Raw genomic sequence first — 5,910 nt, 5'->3', positions numbered from 1 at the left:
AAAAAAAAAAAAGCTGCTAAAAAGAAAATCAGTATCATTTACAAAGCTCTTCTAACCAAGTACCTCCAAAAGGAGTTTGTTTCACAATCTTAACTCTTGTTTATAAACATAATTAGAACCACTTGTAATAATCTATATTGGTTTTGTCAAATTACTGCACTTTAAGTAACAGCACCCTGTATAATAAGCCAGTGAAAAAATGTCTTATCGCCTTATTCAAATTTCACTCTATAAACTATTAATATGTTTCAAACAATAAACCTATGATGATATATTTTTAAATTCATTCACACTGCATGCCTTGAAGGATGAAGATAGGGTTCATAGGAGGTTGCGAATGAAGACTCAACAAATGTTAAATAAGGCAAACAAAAGAGGTTTTAACAGAAAATAACATATTTTCATATGCCTCTATAAACTTGGAATAAAACCAAATAGAAATCCTAACTCCTGATTTGTGCTCTAAAAATCAAAGAAGACATCTTAATTTTCTAAACACTAGCAATAAGCAATCTGAAAATAAAATTTAAAAAGTAATTCCATTTCAGCCAGGCCGAGTGGCTCATTTCTATAACCCCAGAACTTTGGGAGGTCAAGGCAGGAGGATCACTTGAGCTCAGGAGTTCAAGACCAGCCTGAGCAACATAGCAAGACGCCATTTCTACAAAAAATATAAAACTTAGCTGAGCATGGTGGTTCATGCCTGTAGTCCCAGCTTCTGTGGAAGCTGAGGTGAAATGATCACTTGAGCCCAGGTGGTTGAGGCTGCAGTGAGCCATGATCATGCCACTGCACTGCAGGCACAGAACAAAGTGAGACCCTATCTTAAAAAGAAAAAAAAATTCAATTTCAAATAGCATCAAGAATAATAAAATGCTTAGGAATAAATTTAACAAAAGAGGAGTAAAATTTGTACTATGAAAGCCACAAACTATTATTGAAAGACATTAAAGAATTTCTGAATATAGAAAGACATCACATGTTCATGGATTGGAGAATGTAATATTGATGGGATAATACTTCCCACATTGATCTACAAACTCAATATAATTGCTAACAAAATTCTAGTTCCTACTTTCTTGCAGAAATTGACAGGTTTATCCTAAATTCACATGAAAATGGAATGGATCCAGAAAAATCAGACAACTGTGGAAAAAATCAGACAACTGTGGAAAAAAACAGCCAACTTGGAGGACTCACACTTCCCCAATTTTAAACTTACTACAAAGCTGCACTTATCAAGACAGTATAGTACTAGCATAAGGATAGATATATAAACCAAAGGAACAGAATTAAGTGTCTAAAAACAAATCCTTACATTTATGGTCAATTGATTTTCAATGTGAGTGTCAAGATAATTCAATTGAGGGCATGGGAGAAATCGCCTTGGTAACAAATCATGCTGAACAACCAGAAGTCTGTATGCAAAAGAATGGGGATGGGACCCCTTCTTACATCACACATAAGAAATAACTAAAAATGGAACATAGATCTAAACAAAAGAGCTAAACCTATAAAATTATTGGGAGAAAGTACAGAAGTAAATCTACATGGCCTTAGGTTGTCAAAGTCTTCTTCCACATGACATTAAAATCACAAAAGACAAAAAAATAGAGAGAAAATGAATGTCAATAAAATTTAAAACTTTTGTCTTACAATCAAGAAAGTCAAAAGATGACCCACAGAATAGAAAATATTTGCAAGTCATATGTCTGATAAGGGACTTATGTCTAGGTTATCTCAACCTAAAATAATGACAAAGAAAAAAACTCTGCAAAAGAAAATTTTATTTGGGAGGGACAGGTGATTGCAATCCAGGATATATTTGCTATAACAGATCAAAGGCATATCCAGATAGGATGAAGGAAGGCAAAACTTCTAAAGGCAAAGAAGAGAGGTCTACATAAACTATTGTGAAACAAAAATCATTAGTTACAGGGGCCAGGTGTAGATGCTGGTGCTAACTGATTGCTGGAGACAACCATTGCTATGCACCGAGCCTCAGCTGTCTTTAAAGGACTTTCAAAGATAAATTCTGAACATCAGACTCTCACGTCTACTTTTCCCAAAATGCCTTAAGTTTCTTAAATTATCTTTCTACTAAGGTATTCAGGAAATTAACCTGCACTATTATAGATGGATATAATATCCAAAACCCTAAGATAATCATGAATTAATACCTACAAATATTTACTACAGACACGTGAAGAAGGAACGAAAAGCTTAAGGCTCTTGGAAACTTTATATACTCTCTTATTGCATAACTTCTGCTTGGAAACAAAAGGAAGACTAACACCAGAAAGCATGCTGAAAGACCAGAACATCCAGCTAGGCACAGTGGCTCACGCCTGTAATCCCAGTACTTTGGGAGGCCGAGGTGGGTGGATCATCTGAGGTCGGGGGTTCAAGACCAGCCTGACCAACATGGAGAAACCCCAACTCTATTAAAAATACAAAAAATTAGCCAGACATGGTGGTGCACGTCCGTAAGATCCCAGCTACTCGAAAGGCTGAGACAGGACAATCGCTTGAACCCGGGAGGCAGAGTTGCAGCAAGCCGAGAACGTACCATTGTACTCCAGCCTGGACAACAAAAGCAAAACTATCTCAAAAAAAAAAAAAAAAAAAAGACCAGAACATCCTTTGGATGTCTAATCTCTCAGGTGATATACTTCCAACTATAATTTAACAAAGGAAGAATATAACATACGTACAGAAGTTACCCAAAGGAAAAAAGAGAAAAGAATCAAACCCTATCAATACAAAAAACCAGCAAAACCCAAAAGTAGACAGCAAGAAAGGGTAAGATGACAAACAAAAAAACTTTAAGACTAACAAAAAACAACAAAATGGCAATAGTAAAATCCTTCCCTATCAATAATTACTTTAAATGTAAATAGATTAAACTCTAGTAAAAGGCTGAATAGATTTTTTTTTTTAAGTCCAACTACATGCTATCTTTAGATTTAAGGACACACATAGGCTGAAAGTAAAGAGAGAATTAAATATTCCATGCAAAGGTAATCAGGAGAGAGCAGAGGTAGTTATACTTACATCAGACAAAAACTGTCACATGAAACACAAAGACATTCATCATTTCTCAATATAAAAAGGACGAGTTTTTGTTTACAAAAGGCAGAAATAAAAAACAAAATTTAGGCCAGGCGTGGTGGCTCACGCCTGTAATCCCAGCACTTTGGGAGGCCGAGACAGGCAGATCACTAGGTCAAGAGGTCGAGACCATCCTGGCCAACACAGTGAAACCCCATCTCTACTAAAAATACAAAAAAATTAGCTGGGCATGGTGGCGCATGCCTGTAGTCCCAGCTACTTGGGAGGCTGAGGCAGGTGAATTGATTGAACGCGGGAGGCGGAGGTTGCAGTNAGGCGGAGGTTGCAGTAAGCCGAGACTGCGCCACTGCACTCCAGCCTGGCGCCTGTCGACAGAGCAAGACTCTGTCTCAAAAAAAAAAAAAAAAATTTAAATAGAAGACATTTTACAATGATAAAAGGATCAATCTACCAGGGAGATAGGACAATTATAAGTATACATGCACCCAAAATCAGAGTACATAAATATATAAAGCAAACACTGACAGAACTAAAGGGAGAAATAAACAACAAAAGAATAATGATTGGAGACTTCAATATCGCATTTTCAGTACCGAACAAAACATCCAAACAGAAGATCAATAAGAAAACAGAAGACTTCAATAACAGTATAGAACAAATGAATCTAACGACATATGCAGAACATTCTCCTCAGTGGCAGCAAACTACACATTCTTCTCAAGTAAACAAGAATCCTTCTCCAGGAGACATCACAGGATAAGTAACAAAACAAGCCTTAGCAAATTTAAGAAGACTGAAATCATACCACGTGTATTTTCTGACTATAAAAGAATGAAAACTGAAAGATTTACAAATACATGAAAACTAAACAGCACATTCTGGAACAACCACTGGGTTGAAAAAGAAAAAAAGGAAATTAGAAAATATCTGAAGACAAATAACAAAAACACAATATACCAAAACTTATGGGATGCAACAAAAGCAGCAGTAAGAAGGAACAATAAATTCATAACAATAAATGCTGACATTAAAAAAGAAGAAAAATCTCAAATAACCTCACTTTACAGCTTAAGGAACTAGAAAACTAAGCCCAAAGTTGGCAGAAGGAAGGAAGTGGCAAAGATTAGAGCAGAAATAGATGAAATAAAAAATAGAAAAGCAGGGGGGGAAAAAAGCTAAGAGTTGCTTTTCTGAAAAGATAAAACTGACAAACCCTTAGCTAGACTAAGGAAAAAATGAGAAGACTCAAGATCAAATAAGACTCAAATAAAAAATGAAAAAGACATTACAACTGATGCCTCAGAAATAAAAAGATCAGGCAAGGTGCGGTGGCTCACACCTGGAATCCCAGCACTTTGGGAGGCTGAGGAGGGAGGATCACCTAAGGTCAGGAGTTTGAGACCAGCCTGACCAACATGGAGCACCCCTGTCTCTACTAAAAATACAAAATTAGCCAGGTGTGGTGGGGCATGTCTATAATCCCAGTTACTCAGGAGGAAGCTGAGGCAGAAGAATCACTTAAACCCAGGAGGTGGAGGTTGCAGTGAGCAGAGATTGTGCCGTTGCACTCCAGCCTGGGCAACAAGAGCGAAACTCCAACTCAAAAAAGGAAAAGAAATAAAAAGGATCATGAGACTACTAAAAACAACTATATGCCAACAAACTAGATAACCTAGAAGAAATGAATAAATTCCTAGAAACATAATACCCTACCAAGACTAAATAATGAGGAAACAGAAAGTTTGAACAAACCTGTAAGAAGTATGCAGACTGAATTAGTAATCAAAAACCTCCCAAAAAATAAAAGCCCAGGACCAGATGGTTTCATTGACGAATGCCACCAAACACTTAAGGGGCAATTAGCACCAATCTGTCTCAAACACCTTCAAAAAACTGCAGTGGAGAGAATACTTTCATACACATTTTACAAAGCCAGCATTTCCCTGATACCAAAGCCAGACAAAGAAGCCAGAAGAAGAGAAAACTACAGGCCAATATCCCTGAAGAATACAGATACGAAAATCCTCAAAAAAATGCTAGCACACTGAATCCAACAGCACATTAAAAAGATCATAAACCATGACTAAGTGGGATTTATCCCTAGGATGCAAGAATGGTTCAATACATGAAAATCAATTATACTGTGGTATACCACATTAACAGAATAAAAGATAACAGTCACATGATCATCCCCAAAGGCAGAAAAAGCACCTGAAAAAATCAGCACCCATTCATGGTAAAATCTGTCAACAAACTACAAACAAAAGGAAATTATCTCAATGTAATAAAGTCCATGTATGAAAAGCCCATAGCTATCCTACTTAATTGTGAAAAACTAAAAGCTTTCCCACTGAGATCAGGCAAAAGGCAGGGATGTCCACTCTTACAACTTTTATTCAACATAGTACTAGAAGTCCTACCTAAAGCAATTAGGCAAGAAAATAAAATAAAAGGCATTCAAATCAGAAAGAAAGAAGTAAAACTGTCCATTTGCAGAAAACATAATATTAGATATAAAAAACCATTTAACAGTTTTTTAAAACCGTTAGAACTAATAAATTTAGCTTTGTACAGCGGCTATGATACTTCGTAGCCAGTCAGGGTTATATGAGATGTGATTATTGCCAATGGAAAACTTTTCCTGATACCCCGCCATGCTGACTTGCAATATGGTCAGCACTGGTAATTTTTGACAGTCTCTATGGAGACTGAATTTTAAAGAGAAAAAAGGCCGGCTGCTGTGGCTAAAGCCTGGGAGGCCGAGGCAGGCAGATCACGAGGTCAAGAGATCAAGACCATCCTGGCCAACACGGTGAAACCCCATCTCTACTAAAAATA

At 36.7% G+C, this 5,910-nt stretch overlaps 1 protein-coding gene and 1 non-coding gene across 4 annotated transcripts in view; one reads left to right on the top strand and one right to left on the bottom strand.

The window, feature by feature from the left end:
- LMBR1 (limb development membrane protein 1) overlaps positions 1-5,910 on the bottom strand; it is a 202,636-nt gene that overhangs the window by 177,285 nt on the left and 19,441 nt on the right. The window lies entirely within an intron of this gene.
- LOC119469983 lies at positions 5,635-5,780 on the top strand. Its single transcript, XR_005198857.1, has one exon. It is a non-coding gene; the product is annotated as a U4 spliceosomal RNA (small nuclear RNA).

This window comes from Cebus imitator, unplaced genomic scaffold (genome assembly GCF_001604975.1).
Source record: "Cebus imitator isolate Cc_AM_T3 unplaced genomic scaffold, Cebus_imitator-1.0 Scaffold20, whole genome shotgun sequence".
Classification (NCBI taxonomy): Eukaryota; Metazoa; Chordata; class Mammalia; order Primates; family Cebidae; genus Cebus; species Cebus imitator.
Note: the sequence above shows the minus strand (reverse complement) of the source record. Positions and strands in the feature narration are given on the sequence as shown.